General features: G+C 46.0%; 1 pseudogene; it reads right to left on the bottom strand.

Annotated features, from left to right (window-relative positions):
* Positions 1–5,610: 5,610 nt before the first annotated feature.
* LOC121047430 lies at positions 5,611–20,215 on the bottom strand (annotated as a pseudogene).
* Between the last annotated feature and the right edge of the window lie 5,359 nt (positions 20,216–25,574).

Raw genomic sequence — 25,574 nt, 5'->3', positions numbered from 1 at the left:
TGTTCGTAGCTTTGCGTGCTGTTTTATATATTGCTGAAACATGAAAAACAACTCGCCCACATCGCATGTCTAATTCTGTCACTATGAGCGCGGATGAGTACGTTCCCGCTGGGCTCGCAATCCGCACGATATGCTCGTCATATAGCTGTCTAAAAATAGAGTGAGAACCGTTTTATCCGGTTCAGCTTTCGACAAATTTTGACACACATTTTTCGTCGGTTCGTGAAGTGCCGCAAAGAAATAAACCCGCTAATTATAAAGATGCCCGAAAAACAGTACTATAATTCGTTTCAGCTTACGTCCAATCGCATGCGAGCCGGCGCAAACCGAACTCCAGCATTTTCACGTGACTCTGCCTCCACTTTGTACGTCACTCCGCGCGGCGCATGCGCTTAAAAGCTGAAGGAGGCGATCTCGTCTGCAACAGGAGAATCGACGGTATTGTCAGCTACAGCTTTAAAAGTGACACTTTGCTTTCTTTAACGCTACCAAGTGCTTACTAGTGTTGTACTTCCAGGCGGAATAATTCGTTCGAGGATGTTGAATCGAAAAGAAATACACTCATTTACTGATGGGATATTTACATATGTACAGGCAACTGTCCAGGGGAAGCTTTTCCGAGGTCCTCGCGCATTCAGTTCATTCTTTTCTTTACTCCTTTCTTCTTCTCTTTTTGCCCGCAGTCCCACGAGCTATTTCGGCAATTCGCAACACGCTCCCCCCGAAATGAGCGCACCATTAAACACTCATTCATTGTACAAGTTCTAAAAGGTACACCAGTTGCACTGGTCGCTTCAGCACTTGTGCACCCGGCAAGGCTACGGAGCATAGACGTACGACTCCGTCCCTCCCGTGAAAAAGCTCTTGGACACGTCCTGTGCGCCACAAATGTCGTGGTGTCTTTTCCTCTTCTATGAGCACCAAGTCTCCAGCCTGTCTACTCAACTGACGGTTAGGCGACTCGTGCGCGGACCGCAACTGAAGAAGATACTCGCGGCGCCATCTAGTCCAGAAGTGATCTAGCTGCCTTTGATGGTGCTTCCAAAGACGAGTGATGTCGTTGCTGGTGTCGATTTTTGTGTCTGGTTCGCATGATGTTGGAAGCGACGTCAGGCGCTTACCGGTCAGAAAGTGTGCGGGAGTTAGCACTTCCTGCTCACCTGAAGAGGCATGCAGAAACGTCAGTGGTCTAGAGTTGACGATGGCTTCCACCTGATGGAGAATAGTAGTGAGTTTCTCGAAGTTGTATCGATCTTTTCCCAAAACTTTCCGGAGGCAGGTCTTCACCGTTCGCACCATCCGCTCCCAAAATCCTCCCCACCATGCCACTCGTTCCACGATAAATTTCCATGTTATCCGATGCTTCGAGTAGTGCTCCTGGACACTTTTGTCTCGGATTGCATTCCATAAGTTGCAGAGATCTCTCGATGCCTTTTTAAACGTTAAGGCATTGTCTGTGTAAACAATCCTGGGCAGTGCCCGTCGTGATGTAAATCGTTGAAATGCCATGATGAAAGCTGCAGCCGATAGATTTGAGACAAGTTCAAAGTGAATTGCTCTCGTAACCGCACAGGTGAACAGTGCGATGTAAGCCTTCTCGTCGGACGGCTGGGACTTCACAAACAGCGGTCCGGCAAAATCTATCCCAACCACTTCAAATGGAGCGGCTTCACTCCCTCGCTCCAGTGGAAGTGGTGCTGTGGGAGCAGAGGCCCTCTTTGCTCTCAGTCTAGCGCAGCCATTACACCTGTGTATGATCTTCTTTGCGATCTGTCGTCCTCTCGGCACCCAAAATCGCTCTCGCAGTTGTGCTGTGGTGTCCTGGATACCTCCGTGGAGAGTTCGTAGATGACAGTCGTGCACAATGAGCTCTGTAAAAGGATGCTCAGGAGAAAGTAGGAGTGGGTGTTTCACTCTCACCGTTTCGTTAGCGTTCTGGAGTCGTCCACCAACCCTCAAAAGTCCGGTTGAGTCGACGAAGGGGCTTAGTGAGAATATAGTAGATTTTTCATTGTTGCCTTTGTTGTCAGAAATATCTTTCATTTCTTGTGCGTAAGCCTCCATTTGGGTTCGGGAGATCCAATAAGCCTCTGTTCGCTCGAGCTCCTCCGTTTTCAAAGGGCCGTGATGTTGGTTCTGTTTCCTACAATTCTTGGCGAACCTCATCACCCAGGCAGTGACGCGAAGAATGCGTCCAAGTTTGCTGTAGTCTTGTAACGCCAGGAGGGGCGGCTCCCGTTCTGTAGTCGTTTGGAGCGCATGATGCACATGTCGCCTTTCGTCTTCAATAGCCGCATCCGGGACAGTCTCAGTGGTAGGCACACCGGGCCAAGTGTTTTCATTCATTGAAAGCCATGTCGGGCCTTGCCACCATACTGGACTTGTCAACAAGTCTTCTGCGCTTATTCCCCGTGTTATTAAATCTGCGGGATTATCCACTCCAGGGCAGTGTTTACAGCTTGATGGTGTCCCTTTAGCTTGGATCTCGGCCACCCTGTTTGCAACAAAGGGCTTCCATTTGTTAGCATTTCCCTTTATCCAATGGAGAACGATAGTACTATCTGTCCAGTATAACGTGTCCTGACAGCTCAGGATGTCTTCGAGGTAATGCTCCATTCGTCTCCCGACCACTGCCGCCATCAGTTCAAGTCGAGGAAGTGTGAGCCGTTTTATCGGTGCTACACGTGACTTTGAGAGTACCAGATTTGCATCTACTTTCCCATCTCTGTCCTTGACTCTCAAGTAAGCACAAGTTCCGTAAGCCAGCGGGCTTGCGTCACAAAAGATGTGTAGCTGTAGTGAGTGAATGCATTTGCTTGGAGCCTTTATAATACAGCGACCTGTCACTACGTCTTGTATACGCTGTAGTTCAGAGCACCAACCTTGCCATTGTGACTCCAAATCGTCTGGTAGATAATCGTCCCAGTCAAGGTCCCTTTCCCAAATGCGTTGGAATAGTATCTTCACTCTCATTACGTATGGAGCGATCATCCCCAACGGGTCGAACACTCTGGCTGCTGCTTGCAGTACGTGACGTTTGGTTTTCTCGTTCGACGTGACGAAGTTCAAGATGTCAGTGACGGGAATTATCAGCTGATCATTTTCGCGTCTCCATCGTAGCCCAAGAACCGTCTTAGGTTCAACGAACAGTGTATCTGAACTTTCCTCAAATAGGTTTTGCAATTCTCTTGAATTGGTCGACCACTTCCGGAGCGTCATTTCTGCATCCTCCAAAATTAGTTTTGCTTGGTCATGTATGCTAGCTGCCTCTTCGGTAGACTGGGCCCCGACCAACAAATCATCGACGTAGAATGATTCTTGGAGGAGCTGAGCTGTGCTCTTCCACTCTTCCTTCACGTTTCGCAGGTGATGGACCAGCGTCGCAGTAAGAAGGAATTGGCTAGCGGATGTTCCGAAAGGAACGCGCGTCATTCTCCATTCTTCGATTTTAGGAGCTGTTTTCAATGAGCTCACCTCGTTCTCAAACCAAAGGAAGCGTATGGCATCTCTGTCTTCGGGTCGTACACTGATCTGCAAAAACGCCTTGTCTATATCCGCTGTAACGGCGATTGGATGCAGACAGAAGCGTATCAAGATCTTGACAAGATCAGCGTTCATCTTAGGTCCTTTCTCAAGGTTTTCGTTAAGGGAAGTAACCCCTGGCTCATGCGAAGACGCGTCAAAGACTACACGTAGTTTTGTGGTCTCCGACTCGCTTCGAACCACTGCTTGGTGGGGCATGTAGTATAAAAACTTACATGGAGACTCGGTATCTGATGATCTTGTGGGTACCTTCTCCGCGTGTCCAGCGGTGGTGTAGTTTCTGATGAATGCGTCATAGTCCTTCGCAAGAGGCTCGTTCCGCAAAAGTCTTCTTTTCAGTCCTTCGAGTCGTTTGACAGCCATCACTCGGTTGTCCTTCAACTCCCCTGTGTTTGGCCTCCAAGGCAGGCATACTTTGTACCGTCCTTCTGACTTCGAGATCTTTCGACAGAACTCTTTGTACACTGATCTGTGTTCTTCATTTTGGGCACAAGGTTGGTCTGTTATTCCTATACTCTCCAGTTCCCAAAAACTGCGCAGCGTTGATTCAGTTTGGTTGTTTTCAAACGCTCTGATGTTCAGAACGCAGGTCGTCGTGGTGGCACTGCAGGTCAAAGAACTTTGGAGTGATATAGGACCATGAAAAGTCCAGCCAAAGGTGGTATTGGTAGCTGTCATCTTTTCGTTGTTACAGCACCGTTGTACTTGATCTTTCGTGATCTTCCATAGCTGATCAGATCCAATAAGCATGCCTATGCCAGGTACAGACGGCATGCCTGGGAACAATAGTTCGTCCGCGATGTGCCCTTTTTTCTCCTCAGCACTACGAAGAAATTCGTAGTCTGTTGGCACTTGCGTAATGTCCTTGCAGATGAACGGTATTTATACCGCCTCAAGGAAACACTCAGTCTTACCATACTGACTACGTAGTCGTACTTGTACGATTCGTAGTTGTTGAGCTGGGGCGTTTGGGTTCCCAAACGTATTCAATCGAAGACTTGTCTGCTTCAGCACCTTGAGATTAAGTTTGCGGGACACATCCTTGCGAATGAATGTCCGCTGGCTCCCTCCGTCGATGATGGCACGAAAATAGCAGCTATCGTCGTCTGTAACAGCCCATGCACGAAATGTTTGGAGAAGAACTTTGTTGTCCAGGCAAATATCTACCTTTTTTGGCGCAGGTGTTCTGCACGCTTGTAATCACGGTCTCTTCACCAGTATCTTTTGAGCGCGGTTTCCAGTTGGGGTCACACATTGACGTGACATGTCTTCCGGAGCAAGAAGAACATGAGACCTTTCCACGACAATCCTTTGCTCGATGTCCCTTCTTAGTGCATCGAAAACATCGCATGTCACCGTATAGTCGCGTTTTCTTTTGCCCAAGGGGTAAAACGCAGGTCTCAGTTGAGTGCTTCGTTGATTTGCAGAAGAAGCAACCAGGTTCCGTGTTTGTCTGCAGCACTGCAGCTGCTGGCTTTCTGGATCGCCGTGCTTGATCTTTCTAATTTTGTCTCGACGCTAGGCTTGTCGTCTCAGTTAACCCGGCTCTTTCTCTATTTTCCACTTCGGCCCGAAGGAAGCTCAGGATCCGTGAAAGCTCCCCATCAACAAGCGGAGCTGTTGGGATGGTGCTGGCCGAGATAGCTGAGCTGTGACTTGAAGCTTGTGCTGCTTCAGGTCTTTGCTGGACGGCTTCAGTCGACGTTGTTGGGTATGTAAAGCTAGTTCGTCGGTAGTAATCGACGACTAGGTCTTTCGGTAGTGCTCTCAGTATAATGTCAGCCATCATGGTGGAATACGTGTCTGACCCTACCCCGAGAGCCTTCAGTCCGCGGATGTTTATCTGTAGGTGGTCGTACATTCGTCGTAGACCTCTGGTGTCGTTTGATGAACTGACGGATGGCAACGTCCGCAGTTTTGCCAGATGGTCTTGTTCGATTCGTCGTCTGTCTCCGAATCGACAGAAAGAATCTCTATGGCGTCATCGTAGCAGGCGTCAGTGGCTTGTAGCCCTGCGATAGCTGCAGCTGCTGGTCCGGTGACAAGAGTGCGCAGATAGTGAAACTTCTAGCAACGCGGGACGCTCTCGTTATCACGGATTGCACTAGAGAACTGCTCCCAGAAGCTCTGCCATCCACCAATGTCGCCGTTGAACGTCTGGAGACGTAGCTTGGGAAGCTTGACTCCCGTGGCTCTATTAGCTTGTGCTGTTTCTCCGGTCGCTGTTGCTGACTGCGTCGACACCGATGGCGGAGGCGGCGGTTGTCTTTCCTTCTCCCGGAGGGTAGCTGCCCTACTACCCAGCACGGCGATCATTCTCGTAGCTTCGTCATCGTACTCGACTACTGCAGTGTATTCTGCTACGAGGTCTCCATCGCTGATGTGGTCTTCGGTCTCGGTATTAATTTGACGGAGTTCCTTGTTGCTCGTAGTCAGTCGTTCGAGCAGCGATGTCAGAGTAGCCAGGTCTGCAGTTTCAAGAACTGCAGTAGCTTCGTTGATGAGCCGGGTGTTTTGAGAACGTCGGACGGTGCGCTTCGATTTCAGGCGTTCCATATGTATCTGTCCAAGATCCCACAGCAGTAGAGTGTAGTCGATCGGCAACGTTCGGAGTTCCGCTTACGCTATTCGATCCTCAGTCCCGGGTTTCGGCACCATGTTGTACTTCCAGGCGGAATAATTCGTTCGAGGTTGTTGAATCGAAAAGAAATACACTCATTTACTGATGGGATATTTACATATGTACAGGCAACTGTCCAGGGGAAGCTTTTCCGAGGTCCTCGCGCATTCAGTTCATTCTTTTCTTTACTCCTTTCTTCTTCTCTTTTTGCCCGCAGTCCCACGAGCTATTTCGGCAATTCGCAACAACTAGTCTTAGTTGAATAGAGCACGATGCGAGGCATCGTACAATAATATACTTATTTACGACATGCCCGCAAAAATTGATCGTTCTGTTTCCAAATTCATACAACGATTCATCGTTATTTGTTGCGCCTGAACCCCGAACGAGCCTTTGGAGAAGACCGCCTTAGAGAAGCTAAGGGTCGAAAGCGTCGGAGTACATGACTCGGCCATTGCAAGTACGAAATCACAAAAAAAAAAAAAAAAAACACGTGAGAAAAACGTGCTGAAATAGATTTACTGGATTATGCTAAAACATACCGGAAAAAAAGGCAAATCAGGCTCAACTTTACTAAGGCGGTGATGTCTCGATAATAGAGAGTTTCAGGGAACCGTTTTTGCACATCCGATACAGTACGATGACCCCCCCCCCCCCGGGTAAGCGCTGCGCATACTTCTGCGGCAGCGCATGCGCAGTTCGTACCTGAGGGCCCATCGTAGCTATCGGATGTGCGAAAACGGTTCCCTGAAACTCTCTAATTCGGAGCCTGTTAATATAGATACACCGCTATATAGACAACATTTTCGGGGACGAACTGGGCATTTTTGTACAACGAATGCATTTTGTACAGCATGCATTTTTGTACAACGAACCACTCACATTATATGGACGCTTTTTGGGAGGCACGGAGACGTCCACATGAAAGAGGCAAGAAAGACCCTCTTTCTAAAGGAACCCTTCCCCGGATTTTTACGTGGGGACTTCTTGAAGTATATGCTTGTCCCATGGTCTTCTGATTCAGCGTAGGTGGCAAGGGTTTCTGGAATGGCGCCGGCATTGTCTCCTGTGGCGTCTCATGGGGAAGCAGGAACATGCCTACATCTACACTTGCAGTCAGAGCAAGCGCCGGAACCGTAACGAAACCCTGAAGAATATCAAGCTTTACATTTTTCTCTATACTTCCTAACACCATCATACTTAAAAGTGGTATTTTTCTTGGTCGATTTACAATACCGAAGGTTTCTACGGAAAGTATAGATGGCTCCAAGATCGCATAAGTAATTGCAGATGAAAATAAACAATCTGGTTATCATGGAACCCAAATAATGAAATCAGAAAAAGTTTTAAAGTTGTTCGTAAATAAGAGCTAAATATAAAACAAGAATAGGGTTTTCAGAAAGGAAGAAAGAACGAATCAATTGTTTTTTAAACAATTGACTCGTTAATTCATATTTGCAAAGCTTTCAATTTTATAAATCGGTATATTAAAAAAAATTAAAAAAGGATATATACATTTTCTTAGGCTCGCAAATATAGATATATAAATTTTAAAACTCCATGATTGGGCTTGTACGAATGTTTTCTATATCAATCAAGGATGCTACATTACCGAATGACTGGCATGTCGTTAGGGTTGTCCCTAGTGACTTGCACTGCACGGCCTGTAAATTACTTGGACATATCATAACCAAACAACTCGTTTCTTTCTTAGAAATGAATAATGTTCTAAACCCCAACCAACATGGTTTCCACACTGGCCTGTCAACGGTAACCCTGTTGATTGAATTTTATCATGAATTAGCCACTTACGTTAACAACCGTACGCAGGTTGATGCAGTGTTCATCGTCCTGTCGAAGGCATTCGACCGGGTACCTCACTGCAGTTTAATTAAGGCATTAATTGACCTCAGAGTTCCCTTATCTTTTACTAGGTGGATCAATGCATATCATTCAAACCATCAACAATTTGTGGATATAAATGGTACTTACTCAGGGCTGTTAGACGCTCATTCTGGGGCACCCCAAGGTTCTGTCTTTGGGCAACTACTTTTTTTTAACTTACGTTAACAGTTTGTTCCCATTTACTGATGATGTCCTAAATAAGCTAAGAATGTTTGCCGACGACTGAGTCATTTACAGTCCTGTTTTTGCAATACAGGACCATATAAAAGTGAGTGACGCGTTTGATAACATTGTGTCTTGGGGTCGTGAAAATAACATGAAGATTAATATTAGCAAAACTTAAAACATGCATATTACAACAAAAAGAACTATCTTAAACTTTAGCTATGAGGTTGCTGGTGTAGGACTGACTGAAGTAGACAGTTACAAATATTGGAGAGTGATTTTGTCTTGTGACCTTGGCAACCTTGGCAACTAACAAATCGTGGTACCTGAGGAGAACGCTGGGTAAATCTCCCCCTTCCGTTAAAATTCTTCCGTATAAGACAATTATTAGACCAGTGTTAGAATACGCGTACGCAAAGTGGAGTCCATGGCAGAGCTCTCTGGTCAGAGAACTCGAAGATATTCAATCGCTAGCAGTGCGTATAGTTTTTTCAGATTTCAGACGAACTACGGTCTGTGACCGAACTTAAAAGAAGAGCCAATATAGGCCCTCTGTCAAACAGAAGAGAGAGCCAACGGTTGAAGCTGTTCTTTCAGATTTTCAAAAACAGTATAAAAATTGATAGCTCGATTTCCTTAAAACCAAAATGTTTTTACTCGGTACGCTTGCATCACTCAAAGACCGTAGCCCATATTAATGCTCGAATAAATAGTTATAAACAATCTTTTTTTGTGTATACAATTGATTTATGGAACAGCCTTCCCGGTGATGTTGTCGATATTGATTCACCCTCTTCTTTCGAAAAAGCCGTAGATATTATTTTTCAGTGCTAAGATTGCTTTTTATTGCTGTTATGACATTATTTTTACTGCCTTTATTTTTATTACTGTTATTACTGCTGTTACATTTAATGCTATACTGTTACCGTTATTACTAGTAGTACATTTTGTTACTGTATTACTGTTGATATTGATTGGTTCTCTTCTTTCAAATAAGTCGTAGATATTATTTTTCGGTGCTAAGATTGCTTTTTGTTTAGAACTGTTGTGTTTATAATTTGCATGTATGGTATCACCCCACTCCTGCCTTGGCCCTACATTGGGCTGGCAGTATTGATAAATAATAATAATAATAATAATAATAATTCATAATTCATAATCTATAATTTATTTGTGATGGAGGAGCATATCCACTAAACAACGCAGGTTCGTCAAAGCCTTCACGGGCTTGTGTGACTAAACCGAGGTTGCAAAGATATCAAAATAATTATCACAAAAGAAAGAAAAAGGAAAAATATAAAAAGAAAATTGTGAACTTGACCAGAATTAGCTATAGTTCCAGTTGAAGCTTAGGCTTCCGTACCACAAGAAAATATAAAATTCAATAAAAATAAAAAGAAAGTCAGGTTATGTCACTAGAAAAAAAATCACAGAATCGTTCCTTGAAGAGTTGCACGATGCAGGGTACGTCCAGGTGAAGATTGAGATTCTCAGTGGATGAAAACAGCCACAAAACGAGTCATGAAAACAAAACAAAACAAAAAAATATGACGCAGAATTTGACACAAGCAAAATTGAGTTACATCACAAATACACCAGATTGAGGACAGCACCATATTTGTGTCATTAATAGTAACCATAAATAAAAGAACTATTTTAATCAATCACCTTTGGACTATACGCAAGATGCACCAATCAAAAGACACATACCTGGTGACATTACTAGTGGGGACAAAAAAAACTGTCAAATAAAATCCAATAAGGGCGTTTAAGAAAAAAATACAAAACGCAAAAAAGAACACACACAAAAATGTTATACATTTTTAGATCGACTCATCGGAAGACAGGAGAAGGCGAAGCGATTTTCTAAGCTTTTTTCTGGAAGTGAAATTAGGGAAATTAGCAGGTAAAGAATTAAAAATCCGAGGAACGTAGAAGGACCGCAAGTTCTTGCCATATCGAGTGTAACATTTGATGATAACAAATCGTGGAACCGTTCGCAGTTACCGGATATTCGGACGAGGTGTTTTGAAGTCAGTATTCCAGTAATATGCTAGGACTACCGTTTCCACAAACAGAGATTGAAAGTTGGGCATAGATAATATTTGAAACATATCCTGAGAGGAAGTGGTCGGCCTGTAGTAAACATTACGCAGCATTCCTTTTAGAATATTATTGATTTTTGTCTGCCATAATCCAGAGCAATTTCCAAAAATGGTGATTCCGTAGCGGAGGGAGCCATATGCTAACGAGTGAACTATGAGTTTCCTGAGATTAAGTGGTAGAAAAGCCTTGATGTTGTACATTAAGCAAGAAACGCTCCTTAATTTAGAACACAGTCTTGTGAGGTGTGAATTCCAAGAAAGATCAGAATCAAAAATAATTACTAAATACTTCACAGTGTCTGAGAAAGCGATGGGATTGCACTGGCAGTTGACACAGTGCGACGTGCGGAGGAAAAGATTAGTATTTAGATCAACTAACTTAACGGGATTGTGAAAACATACTAACTTAGTTTTTGAGACATTGATATCTATAAGGTTATGGGCGAACCAGTTCATTAGTCCTAAAGAACATTCCTGGAGCATCTCCATAGCCCTTGAATAAGTAAGATGACTTGTTAACAAAAGAGTATCGTTCGCGTATTGATAAAGGGAGCAATTCGAAACAGAGGTAGACATATAATTTACATAGATATTGAAGAGTAAAGGCGAAAGTACTGAGCCCTGTGGGACACCAGATCTTAAAGAGACTTTGACGCTGTGTATGCCTTTGATTGAAACCAGCTGGGAACGATCTTGCAGGAAATTAGTTAGTAAGTACAAAAAGGCTGAAAGTTTTGCAATAAAATAGAGTGATTCACTGTGTCGAACGCCTTTCTTACATCAAGAAAGCAAGCGCAAATAAACAGGTTGTTCTCAAAACCCAAATTTATCTCATCAGATAGCGCTTCGAGAAGGGGTTGAGTCCCACGACCAGGCACGAAACCGTATTGGTTGGGAGATATTATGTTGCACTTCTCTACGAAAGAAGACATAGTGATGTAAATAAAATTTTCCAATATTTTAGCTATACATGGTAGAATAGAAATTGGCCGATAGTTTTGAACCTGGCCACGCTGACCTCCTTTAAAAAGAGGTTTAACAATAGCAGTTTTCAATTCGATGGGAATGGAACCTGTCTCGATCATTGTGTTGAGCATAAGTAGAAGAGTATCTTTTAAGTACCTAAAATTTCTACGGAGATCGCTAAGACATATTCCATCATAACCTGGTAATTTATTTGGCTTGAGCCCGAAGATTATTGACTCGACATCCTGCGATGTCATTTCAGGAAGAAATGCGGAAGCTGAGTTCAGGGAGGGACTAGAAAAGGCCGCTGTGGCCGATAGCCGGGCACTGCCCGAGAAGGAAGCAAAAAAAAAATTGTTGAAGGTATTTGCCGTAGCCAGTGAATTAAGCCCAAAGGTACTGTCAAAATGTTGAATGTGAGGAGATGTAACACCAGGTAACTCGTTGATTAACGACCACCTTTTAGCCAAGTTGCGTCTAGAATCAGAGAACTGCTTTTGAAAGTACAGCCGCTTAGCTGAGCGAATTAACGCGCTGACTCTGTTCCGGATAGTTCTGAATTCTGCTTTAAGGATGGAATTATGAGGAGACCGGCGGCATCGCTTCCAGGCTATTTCTTTGAGTTTTATAGCATACAATATGTTTTTATTTAGCCAGCGTATGTTATCTTTTCTTTGTTTTACAACAATAATCTTTTTTTGACGCTTCAGTAAACTGTCTAAACAGTTGCACAAAAGTGAAATAAATTTCAGGGCGTGAGACGGAATGCTGAAATGTGAGCCAGTCATAAGTAGAAATACAGTTGTCGAGACTATGGCGATCAACAATCTCAACGCGGTGCTTACTGTTGATACCTGTCACCGACGCATCTCTTGGGAATTCCAACTGACATCCTATAAAATAGTGGTCTGATAATTTGTATGAAATGACTGCTGCCTTTGTTGTTGATGTTGAAGATCTTAAATTGATATGATCTATAGATGATATTACAATTTTGTCTCCGAGGAGTTCTTCCCTTGTGGCGGCTTGAATCGCAGGCTCTACGCCGTTATTTGCCAAAAGAGTTAGATACTCGCAAACCAGTGCTCTCGAAGGCTTCAATAGGTCAAAGTTGAAATCCCCTACAAGACAGAGGGGCGCATTATTAGGCAAAGTTTGCAAACAGTCTCCCAGGTCAGAGAGGAATTCAGATACGTTTCCAGAGGGTGGCCTCTAGCAGGCTAGCAGGTATATATTATAGACAGAAGTAAGAATACGAAGTGAAATGATCTCACATGATCGGATTGAAAACTTAACCTCCGAGAAAAACAAATCGTCCTTCAAAAATACCGCGATACCACCGCCGCGCTTTTTGTCACGAGTATAGAACGTGCTATTAAACCCCGGCAACGAAAATTGACTTAAATCCTCATGATGAATATTAATTTCAGTCAAAACAAACACATCGGCAATAAAACGCACAGAGTCAATGGCTAACTGAAATTCACACCAGTGCTTTCGAATGCTTCGTATATTGACATGAAACAAAGTAAAAATACTGCCTGCCCTTGTCTTAAATATTTCTTTACGTGAGTCTAGGTTTTTTATCTGGAAAAAACTGTTCCTAGACATAATTCTAGGGATTTTATCTAACAATACTATTTTAGACGCCTAAACCAATTGTTCCAATGCATCAGTGTTGGGGATGCGAAGGAGTGGAGAATTCTGGTTTTGCTTTGCGAAATTTTTTCCGTGGCGCAACCATACAATTTTGTAACCCTTTTTTTTTGCCTCTAGTTCGTGCCAACCAAAACAGCTTCCTGTTCGCTTCGGTTAGGTTATCATTGAAGCGTATCATAGGATGAGATTCGTCCTGACGTATGTAGCCGAGGCGTCCACGACAAGCCATCCAACGTTCTTTTTGAGAGACTGTAGAGAACCGGACCAGGATGGGGGGGACTGTTCCCGGTTTAGCCGGCAATCGATGTGCTACCACGACATGCGCGGGTTCAAAACCCTCCACACCAAGTTGATCTGCTAGGTTTGTCATGGTATTCACGATGTTTTCTTGAGGCGAAACTGGTATACCGTGAATCTCTAAGTTAGGGAGGCGGTTTGTTTGATCTGAATCATTATGGTTTGTTCTGAGCTGACGGATCTCGTTTGTCTGCTCAGCTACAATCGAGCGCAAAGCGCTCGTTTCACTTTGAAGATCTTTGATAGTTTTGTCTTGAGACTTCGTTGTCAACACTAGTGAGTCGTACTGAGTGGAGTAAAAATTCATAGATGTTTGCATTTCATTGATGGTAACTCGCATGGAGTCCACTGTCTGCTTCAGCGTTAATAGCGCATCCATCTTTGGATGTAGTTCGTGCAGAGCACCGACGGTATCTTTCCACGAAAGAAGAAGATCGAGCTTTTGATTCACACTCGAGAGTTGCAAAACGAAAGAAGTGGGGTCGTCTTGAGAGGGTGAAAGCTCGACTTCAGTGTCGGACCTGGGCAGCCCTCCACGACAGGCGAGACAGCGCCATTTCTCTAGTTTAGAAGCGCTCATCCCTTTGAATGTACCATCAGACACTCCCGAACACTTCTTTCCCAAGTGGTAGGCTTTTGAACAGTCAACACATTTCATAAAACGACCGTCTGTTGGCAGAGAGCCAGAACAGACAGCACAGGGCTCCGGTGTAGGCATGGTACGCAGTTCACGACGAAGAAGAAGTTGAGGGTATAAAGGATAAATTAGAACCAAACAGAATGCGAGAAAAATAAACAGTTCCAGGCTCACCCGCAAAAGTGAAACACAGCTAAAGCTTAACACGCGACCAACCGTCAAGACCCAACGAGGTCAGTGTGTCCCAAAGTAATCTGGGTAAAAGGGTTTGTTGCGGTAAGCAGATGTTGGGCTCACTGCGATGGCCAGGAGACCCGGGTCAAAGGCTTGTTGAGCAAGGCGGCTGTCGGGCTTACAGTGTTGGTCAGAAGACGCAGCATCAAAAAACCGGAGCAGTGGTGGCGGACGTAAAGCGCGGAAAGGGAGGGTCGTCAGAGAAGTATGGAGTGCCAGTATGGGGTGGTCACGAGTCTTTGTCGCTCGGGGTAGCTAGGCTCGCAGAGATGAAATCTGATGCCGAAATAGATGATCGAGCGATCAGCCCAGATGACCTTTTTACCTTGAGCGGATGGAACGAACTCGGCGAAGACCACCACTTAATTTAAGCATTAAAAGTGAGATAAAATCTCAGCACGAAGGAAGTAATAATAATAATTATAATAAATAATAATAATAAATAATAATAATAATAAATAATAATAATAATAATAATAATATTAAATAATAAAAAAATATCCCAAGGTTACTGAAGTATGGTTTGACGAACAGATAAATTAGGCACGCGCTGCAAACCCAGTGAAGAAAAATATCTTGAAATATTAGACTTGCCTTTCTTCACTCTATGCAGACTCGCTAAAGTCCCATACCCTATTACGCTTCAAGACACGTGTAAGGTATATTACAGGTTTTTTGATTAGACAGCATAAAACAAACCCCAGAACTAACTGCAAACATGTTTTTTTTTTTCTAATACACTATTTATAGGAAGCGCACACAGAATGAGCGTTCAACGGTGCCTAGTTTATTTTTGTGGTAAAAAAAAAAAGAAAAAAAAACTTAATTTTTTTAGGACACCCTGGTCAGATCGGTGGCCTTACTAGGAAGGACCTCAAGAAGCTCGTCAAAGGCATCTGGAATGTCGGCAGGTGGCAGGAACGCCAACGTATGTAACATTCGCATCTAGAAAAGACAATGCTTATTGGCATATCCGTCGATGGAATATTTTGTTGGCTTAGGGTTACCAACCGTCCCGGATCTCGCGGGACTGTCCCGACCTTTTATAAAGCGTCCCCAGTCCCGCATCGTCCCTGGCAGGAGTCGCAGGACAGCTACATGTCCAGGATTTGGTTCAGACCGTCCAGTTAGAAATTTTATATATTATTCAACACACGCCCAACGACATGCGTCACGCTGTGAAACACGAATAGCACGAATCGCACGAAGCAATGCTGCGGTGGCTAGCGTTGGCTGCGAGAGGCTCTAGACATTTCAGCATGCAAGCCATGACAAGCCGAAAGTGGCTCCAGCGATATGGTGGCAAAAAGCGACACTGGTACCACAGGAGCCGCGGCGAGCAGCGCCTGTTATCATCATCATCATCATCGTTTGTATAAACCCGTTGTGTCTCCCAACGTTGTGACCCCCTTCTCCTCCCCTGCACTGCACTTATTGCATGTTTTCGCCGTTGCTGCGATATAAAGTTAGGAACATATGCTCTTCAGCTTTTCTTGTGTGAACAGTTTATGCCGGAGTTTACGCCCCTGTGGGGACGGTGTCTCGGCTATGAAGAGTTCGTGGGGAGGCAGAAGAAATCGTATGCGTGTCGAACTTCGCATCAAGTTCTTGATGCGAAGTTCAGTGTTCTTGATACTGCGCGGCCGTATCAAGAACACTGAGCTTCGCGTTCCCAGCGCTTTTATAGATAAGCGATAGCCACGATAGGGGGGTGACGTCACGGCGCGTCTGCATGACACCACATTCCTTCCTCCTGTATTACGTTACACAGTCTCTACGGTCTGTACCAATCAGGGGGCTTCTTAGTACGGGTACTGCGTCGCAGAGCTTCTGGCTGTTGAGGCGACGCAGCAGCTCGATGCGGTGACTGCGACGTGCAACTTGGGTGCGGATTTGCACCCCGCTGATCCGAAAAGGCGCATCTTCAGGTGGCTCAGGTGTTGGTGCTGCAGGGCTCGGGGTCTCCGTCGTTGGCAGGGGAGACCTCGTGGTAGATGGCTCCAGCATAAAGTCTGCAATTTGTGGTGGGGTTGCCTTGCTGCATGCCCATCCGGGAGGAACAACACGGAGCCGGGGTTTCCAAAACGAGAAACTACATTTATTAAAGTAACGGGAATGGATTGTTAGTATCAACGTAAAACATTGCCGGAGCGTTCGAACTGCACGCCTCCGTGGCCACGGTCCGTCTTCCCCCTCTTTTATGCACTTGCGCGGCCGGACGTTTGCGCGGCCCAGATGTTCTCTGGGCGGTCGTAGCGGCCTCTGGTGGTGGTGGCCGGCCCTCGCTCCCACAAATTGAACTTGGAACCGAACATAGAAACACACTCGGCACAGTTTCGGCACTTTCAAAAGAACACGGACGTAAACTGTCTGCATGCACAAACCTGTTTTCTTGTCCCACACGAACGATATAGGTGGAAGCACTGCACCGCTTTTCTACAACGCCCGGCAACCACTTGGCGTCACCAGGACGAAGACCTTGTACTAGAACGCGGTCTTGCACTTCGAACCATCTCCACAGGCCACTTCGTTTGTCTGCTGTCCTCTTCGCCTTGGAGAACCGCTCGTGCATGCGACCCTCCAGGCTTGGTTGCAGAAGGCTCAGACGTGTGCGAGGTTTCCACGAGAGAAACAGCTCCGCAGGTGTCTGCCCCGTAGTAGCGGTAGGTGTGTTCTGATACCTGAAGAGGAACAGGTCGACCCGATGCTGTAAGGGCTTTTTGATACCTGTTTTTCTCTCGTCGAGAAGCTGGCGCAGCAGGTCTCGTTTTACTGTCTGCACACAGCGCTCGGCGCTCCCGTTCGAGGCCGGATGGTACGGTGGAGTCCTTGTATGACGCACTCCGTTCTTCTGCAAAACGTCCGTGAAGGTCCTTGCGGTAAATTGGGGCCCGTTGTCCGTTACCACTTCTTCCGGAAGCCCATACGATGCGAAGGCACTCCGCAGTTTATCGATGGTCTTGCCCGCTGTTGTTGACGTCATCACAAACACCTCTACCCACTTCGAATGGGCGTCAACAAGCACCAACAACCACTGGTTGTCCGTGAAAGCAAAATCTAGGTGAATTCGCTGCCATCTGCGAGTCGGCCAACCCCATGTCTGTAGTGGTGCACTGGGTGGAGCATTTTTGCGTCAACTGGCACGTACTGCAGCTTCTGACAAGATGTTCAATGTCTTGTGTTAGCTGAGGCCACCAAACATAGCTACGGGCGAGCATTTTCATGCGCGTCATACCCGGGTGTCCTTCATGCAACAGATGCAACACTTGTTTACGCAAGTTTTGAGGAATTATCACACGAGTTCCCCACGTGACACACTGTTGGTCTACCGACAGTTCATGTCGCTTAAGAAAGTAGTCTGTCAGCTCGCTGTCAGTTACATGCGTGGGCCAACCGTGCATCGTGTACATCAGCACTTTTGACAGCACACTGCCAGTGCGTGTGCCTTTCTGGATCTCGACAGCAGATAATGGCACTTCATCAACAATTGAGAAGAAGTGTACGTAATCTGATACATCTTTCTCATTAGCTAGCGGCAACCGTGATAGTGCGTCAGCGTTTCCAACATCGCTGCCTTTGCGATACACCCACCGGTAGTCGTACGCCGCGAGCAATAAAGCCCAGCGTTGCATGCGGGCAGCTGACATCACTGGAACGGGTTTGCCGTTAACCAAATAACCAGCTAGTGGCTGGCAATCGGAATAGATGACAAAGCTGCGCCCAAACAGGTACTTATGAAACTTTTTGAGGCCAAATACCACAGCAAGGGCCTCTTTTTCGATGTGAGCATAACCTTGCTCAGCTGTGCTTAATGCTCTGGACGCGTAAGCGATTGGCTTTTCATATTTTCCGATCTCGTGGAACAGAATGGCGCCCACGCCGTAAGGCGACGCGTCACACACCAGTCCAAGCTCTTTTGTTGGGTCGTAGTCAAAACGTTTCCTTTTGTGAGCCAAGTTTTACTTTGCTGGAAGGCCTGCTCCGCTGCATGTGACCACTGAAACCCTCTTTCGTGATTCAGCACATTGTACAGCGGCTTCAGCATGGCAGCCATGTTAGGAACAAACTTCCCATAAAAGTTAAACAACCCAAGGTATAGGCTCGCAACTGGGTTTCGTTCTTTGGAGTAAACGCCTCTTTTATCGCTTTCACGTTTCCATCTGACGGCCTTATGGCTTTCTCATCCAGAATGTGCCCAAGGTAGGAGACAGACGTTTGAAAGAACTTGCATTTTTCTTTCTTCAATCGTATGCCTCTTTCCTGGAACCGTGACAGGACACTTCCTACTTTCTCGAAACACTCTTCAAGAGTGTACCCGGCTATCAGAACGTCATCTGAATAGCAAGATACGCGGTCCAGCCCTTTTAAGACGTCATCCATTACTGCTTGAAAGATCGAAGGCGCACTCGTGATGCCGTAGGGTAAGCGCGTGTACTTGAACAGTCCCAGGTGTGTGTTGACAACGACTAAAGACTGTGCTTCGGGATGCAGTGCGAGCTGCTAATAGGCAGTGGAGAGGTCAAGAACCGTGAAATACCGGCACCCCGACATCATTACAAATAAATCTTCCATAACGGGAAGGGGGTAATGATCCGCACGTAGGCACGGATTCAGCGTCACTTTGAAATCACCACACACCCGGACTTGGTTGTTCGGTTTTGGTACAACTACAAGGGGCGCAGCCCAGTCGCTTTGCTGTATACAGGTACAAGAACGTCTGTTTTTACGAGTGACTGCAGCTCTAGTGACACGGCTTCCCTCAACGCGAACGGCACTTGTCGGGCTTTGCAAAATACCGGTGTGCTACCTTCTTTCAGAACCAGTTTGATCGGGCTGCCCTTGATCTGTCCTAGCGTAGGCTCAAAAACCTTAGCATACTTTTCAAGCACCGCCGCCACTTTGTCTAGGCACAGTTCATGCACACTAGTCCAGTCTAACTTCAGAGCCGCCAGCCAATCACGTCCCAGCAACGCCGTGTTGTTATTGTCGCGTGTCTTCACGACAATCAATGGTAGATGCTCGCGCTGACCGTTATGCTCGACGAGAACAGAAAGCTTCCCAGCCACTGTCAGTGGTGTTCTGCCGTACGTTTTTAGCTTCAGGGGGCTCGGCTCTAAAGGTAGAAAGGGCCAGTACTTCTTGTACAATGCTTCCGGTACAATTGAGACCGACGCGCCCGTGTCTATCTGCATGCGAACATTCTTCTGGGCTACTTTCAAGGAAATTTCGTAATGTCCTGAGCGCCCCTCGCAAGAATAGACATTGTACAGCACCACTTCGTCCCGGTCACTGTCCTCCACCACTACGTTCGCGGAGTCTTTAGCCCCACCCCTGCACATTTTCGCTAAGTGTCCGTAACGCTTACAAGAACGCCAGCGATACTTGCGAAATTTGCAGGTAGACGACTCGTGCGCTGATCCGCACCGGAAACAGTCCGAGGATTCCAACGCTCTTGCTCTCGATGACTCAGCCGTAGCAGACGATTTCTCCCGTCGCTGTGGGCGTCTCCCGCTGTCTGGCTTCTGGCGCAGCGCGCTGACTGTCCCCTGGGCATGACGGGGCTGAAATGCATTGCTTTCTTTGCGTGCGAGCTCGATACTCTTCGCGATATCGCAGGCATTTGCGAACGTCAACGTGCTCTTTTTCAGCAACTGCGCTTGGGTTTCTCGGTCGCTCAGCCCGGCGACAAAACGATCCCGAAGGGCGTCGTCCAGAAATGCACCCAAGTCGCATGACGCAGCCAATCGCTTCAGCTCTACTGCAAAAGCTGCCACCGATTCGCCCTCTTGCTGGAAACGACGGTTAAACTTGAACCGCTCCGCTATAACTAGGGGCTTCGGCGAGTAATGTCCCTGCAATGCTTGCACCAGTTGTGCGTAGGTCTTGCATTCAGGCTTTACCGGCTCGAGCAAAGTTTTCAGGTTCTTGTAAGCGTTTTTTTCCTATTGCTGTTATGAACGTTGAGACCTTGAGGTCGTCGCTCACCTTGGATGCCTTCAGGAAGTGTTCAAACCTCTCCACGTAGGACTCGAAGTCCTCGTCGCCGTTCTCGACGAACTGGTCGAACCTTCCAACCGTTGTCATCCCGGCGTCTCGTCGCGGCACGCTTCAGACACGCTGCTAGTGGCCTTTTTCAACCCGGCAGAAATCCCATCCCCGTCGCCATTTATGTTGTAGCCGCAGTGGACGAGGCAGGAGACAGAGCGACTAACGCAACATATTTATTCGGCAAGCGCGGCCGTATCAAGAACACTGAGCTTCACGTTCCCAGCGCTTTTATAGATAAGCGATAGCCACGATAGTGACGTCACGGCGCGTCTGCATGACACCACACTATATATGGCCAAATTGGGCTACGTTTTTTTTCTTCTTCTAGTTAGCGTCAAAATTTCGTGGTTGTCTATGTGGCTATTTTTGGGTTATTTCTAAGGATGCGGCGAACTTTCGTCGAACCTCCGGTTCGACTAGTTAATTTTGAAACTTCTAACTAGTTTCGAAAAAAAAATTCTTTTGGCTAGTTGAGAGGAGAGGGAGGAAGTAGAAAGGCTTCAAACTTCTACAAACTTCGGGGTTTTCACAACGCGCAGGATAGGAATGCTTGCAGAGTTCAAGCGGTCTTCCCACAAGAGCGTCTTCTACCCGGACGTAGACTGAACTCTCCAAACGCTGCTTTAGTGTTCATTGTGAAAATCCTTAGGAACCCAAGTTCGTAAAAATGAAAAGTCCACAGCTTCACCGTTAAACAATTGACTACCTTCCAGTCGTCGCCCACACCAACAAAGCACAACACAATCAGAAATAGTGTGAACCGGAATGGGGCCCGACACTCATATTCGACACAAAGAAGAAACGGGTGGAATATTGGTAAGAACCCCAGATATTGAGGGTTCTGGTTTGAAACTCCCAGTGTTCGGCTATTGTATTCTGTTCTTTCACTGTGTTATTATCTCCCGGGCTTCACAATCAAGCCGTCTTTGTGTGTTTTGTACTTCGGAAGACCTACGAATGAAGGGTCAGTGTGGTACGAATTTTCATCCGTCCAAAGCTTTTTTGTTAAAATTCTCAAGTGACATAATGTACACACAAAATGGCGCATCTGAGAGTTAAGAGAATGTAACGTGTTTGTATTTGTCTGAAAAATTGCCAATAAAGGGCTTAAAAAACATTGTTATTAGTCTTGGCTATTTTGGCTATATTTTTTTCCGACTTTGGCGGTTTTTCTATAGTACCCTCTGGCAACACTGGCTATAAAGAAGCTGCCACGGAGAGTCTGGAAGTAACGAAAACTCAGCGTGGGGTTCCGTTGCTATTGTACGAGGTGTTTTCCTACACAGTTAGCAGAAGATGCGGTGCTGGTATTTACTGGGTATGTCAGGATCGTACTATCTGCAAGGTGAACATAACCTACTGACGAGTCCATTTGTCACACTCATGCTGGGGATACAGCTGAGACCAACATACTGAAAGTCCGCCAGAGCGTGAAAAGAAACGCAGGTAAGATATTTTGTCTTTTTGTATTTTGGAAAGTGGCAGTGTTGTTTCTAAACTGTTTTCTTGTGCGCTACTTCATTGCAGAGGGTGAAAGCTACCCACCCCATCGAATCCTTCTTGATGCGGCCGCTACTGTCAGTGAGCATACGGCTTTCCAGATGCCTTTGCCAAACATGCTAAAACGTACCATTCGGAAGCAAAGACAAGCACGCCGAGGTTCATGCGTTCTCCCAAAACCGCGAGAGGACATAATTCTAGCAAACGAGTACAAGGTGGTTCAAGTCTTTGTGCCATAAATTCTCCTTGAACTACCCAGTTAATTAATTTTGAGCAATACGTTTTATATCTTTTCCAGGTGTCGGGGCTACACGACGAACCCTTTCTTGCTCATGAAGGCGGTTCTGGAGACAAGGACCACCTTCTAAATTTCGGCACACCGAAAAATTTTTGTGCGGCTTTCTACTACGAGGGCGTGGTTCATGGACAGGACTTTCAATGTGACGCCGTCGCTATTTTACCCCGTGTAAGCTCTACGTGGGCTGTACCATCCTGCTGTGATCTCGCTTCTGTACGTTTTGCTTCCGAACACGAGGGAGGAAACCTACCGGCGGTTGTGCATATTGCATGGCTCGGTTTTTCTAATGTCGCACTTTTTATTTCGCTTTCTGACTTTTTACGGTGCTCCCCGTCCTCATGTCAAGTGTGGAGGTCGAGGTAATCTACCACGACTTCGAGGTGGCCGTGATCGCAGCGTGTCGCAGGTATTTCTCTTAAAGGGATTGTCCGGTCAAATTTTGTATTCGAGAAAACAATTCAATATCATTGTTATTGCCTCGAGAAGCATCGTACGTGCAATATCTGAATTTTTGTATGCCCCTCTGCGTGAGTAATTGAATTTATACTGCTCATATCGCATTCTAGCGTAAACGCTGTTTTCGTTGGCAACAGGGATGGGCAAAATACATGCAAATATGTATTGAAATACAAATACAAAATGCGTCTTCAAAAACGTATTTAATTACAAATCTAATTACATTTCCAAAAAAGCATTTAAGTACAAGATACAAATACAACCAAATGTATTTGATCTCCTCCAAATACTTTTCCAAATACATTCCTCAAAATTTGCGTCAGCGATTTCAGGGCACCTGCAACGGGTTTCTGGGTATCTCATTTTAATTTTGCATCGCACACTCGCGAGTTAGTGTGCGAGGCCCTAGTAACGTAATAGAAATATAATCACAAAAAAAAAATGTAATCAGCTTGGACGTAATAGGTGAAAAAAGTACTGAGCTTCAAGCAGCTTTTTTTTGTCGATTACATTTTGGTATAGACCAACAAAGAACCGAGACGACCAAGACGCGCAGCAGTAGGTAGATAATTTTTTATTGTTACAACTCCCACCAGTTACGAAAATCTGGACGACCCGCGCATTTAGAAAGTTCCAGGCAAAAATATGGATGGAAATCAGGCTGGAAAGCATCACAAGTTGTCACAGGCACATATTTAGCCAGTCTGCCTGTGAACGTCGATTTCGTCACTATTCTTGTCCTGGACTAGCACCGTAATCACAAAGTCACTAAACGCTTATGCTTGATTGAGAGACACTGCAGTGCATTCAGTGCAGAACGTAGTTTTCTTCCTGCTCTGGACAGTGACAATAAATTTGAAGGATGTATTTTCGACCACAAAATTGTATTCAATTACAATTGTATTTGAAATACCCACGTTTTAGTATTTAAATACACACGTCAAATACATTACCCATATTGTAATTAAATACAAATGCAAAATACAGAAAGTATTTGAAATACGTATTTCAAATACTTGTATTTGAAGTACTGCCCATCCCTGGTTGGCAACATTGAAGCTCTGACGTCACAAAACACAAAGCGAGCATTTTTGTCTCGTTGTTTGCCTGCGAGTGAACGCTTCAGCGTGCTTCATTTTTGTTGCTGCGCCCGACTTGTTTCGTGGTTAAATGAGATTTTTGTTGCGCGGTTGGGTGCCACAACCACCGGGCAGCACATGCGAGCCAAGACATGACGTTCCACACTTTTCCGCGAGACGTGCAGTGACGAGCAAAGTGGATCGTCGTCGTGCGTAGGGACTGGGTTCCCGTCCAGATCGAGATCCTGCTTATGCAGCAATCGTCTCGCAGAAGAAAGCTACGAGCTGAGCTCTCAGCGGACAGAAGGCTTGTAAGCTGAGGTGTGATGCTGTGCCAACGATATTAAACTACGTCCACCCACTCCTCGCCCAAATCGGATCAGTCAATTTAGGTCTGTTCGATTCGCCTGATCTGGCTGAACTAGTGCAGCAGTGCAGGAACTGGTGCATTCGATTCAACCGTAAGTTGCACGACCGCTGCACTGGCTCGTTCGATTCATCCCAGTTCTGAACGAGTTCAGACCCAGTTCCTCAAAATCTTGCACCGGCTCCGGACTCTGTTCAGCGTCCGTGCAGAAGCAGACGACAAGAGCAGACGGCGATAGCAGAACTCCTCAACCGTCTCTGCTCGCGGTGCCATTTTTCGCAGCGCTTGCTCAAATGTCTGCGATCTTTAACAATAGGCAGTTTTGGTAGACCTAGGGTGCCTTCATGTGCGCTTTGCTTAGGGTGGTGGCATTTCGCCATTTTGTCCCACACGTTTATTTTAATTTTTTGTTCAGAAGCGCGTGAAAGAGCGTGTCCCTGCACGCGCTTGTGGCGCTGACTGTACTATGGCGACATTTTGTTTTCGTCGATTTCTTTGTATTTTTTCCGTGAGCGCGTGCTGTCGGCATCGGGTACTACAAAGGGTGGCATCACCCTAAACAGAAGGACATTGAGGCACCCTAGGTAGACCGTTTTCAATGGCACGCTACCGCTGCGGGCGCGTGCTTCAGAGTATGCATCCAAGTGGCAGCGCGAGCTCCCGCTACAAATAGCGTGGCCTGAAAACACGATCTACTAAAACTCACTAATAACGCCGATACGGAGGTTGCATTTCCTTTTCTTTATGATAATAACGTACCCGCGGTGGACGCGGAATTGAGATCCTAACTGAGGGTGGAAGTTTGCTTGATTATGATATTCTAAAAGCGTTTTAGGCACCTGCTCGCGTAGGTTTGGCTCCCTGTGGTGAGTGTTGAAATATTGGCTCACGTAAATTGTTTCTTTTTGATGCTATGTGGGGATCCACAGTGTTGATATTCTTACAGACACGGGAAAGGTGTCTGTAAGTAAGAATAGTCTCCGCCTTCAGTTGCTCTTGGATGCATATTGTTGACTCCGATACATTGTAGAGGTCTGGGATTTAGTGCGTTGGCACTCGCATGTCCCCGTAGCTGAGCATAATACTGCATGCTTTGTCCGCTGGTATCTGTGGACGCCCACTAACGGGCCTGAGAAAAACACCGAGAATCGGCATTTTTTTTTTTTGCCGATTCTCGCTTAAGCTTGACGCCAAAGTTACGGTCGATAATTGTCTTGGCCAAGACGCTATCGTCAGGCCTTCGTCTTCGAGGTGACCGGTATACCGACCGCGCGCTGCCGCCAGTGACTCCGACGCAAAATCATCCTGATGCAGCGAACCTATCGTCGAAATGCAAAGATTCTCTTTGAGGGCATTTGCCGCTACCTTCTTGACTTGTAACCGAGTATAGTTCAGAACTTCCTGGCCAAATCGAACAGACCTTGATTATGCAGCTAAACCGAAACCAACAGCTTGGCCATCTCTAAATGATACGAAAAGTTGTATTTAGCACGCGTGCAGCCCGATATCTGTTTGACCCGCGTGTGAAAATGGAGCGTAGCTACGATTCACCAAGCTCGTCCAAGTCAAGTGACGAGTCCGACATGCATTTGAACGGTTCGCCGTTTGCCTTCGACCCGCGGACGTCGCCTCTGAGGGAATGACCCGCAGCCTCATCACCGATCCAGGTGATCCGCCGAAATGTGTACCCAGATG

The sequence above is a fragment of the Ixodes scapularis genome, unplaced genomic scaffold, assembly GCF_016920785.2.
Source record: "Ixodes scapularis isolate PalLabHiFi unplaced genomic scaffold, ASM1692078v2 PGA_scaffold3__209_contigs__length_174095766, whole genome shotgun sequence".
Taxonomy (NCBI): Eukaryota; Metazoa; Arthropoda; class Arachnida; order Ixodida; family Ixodidae; genus Ixodes; species Ixodes scapularis.
This window is presented reverse-complemented; position numbering and strand designations above follow the sequence as displayed.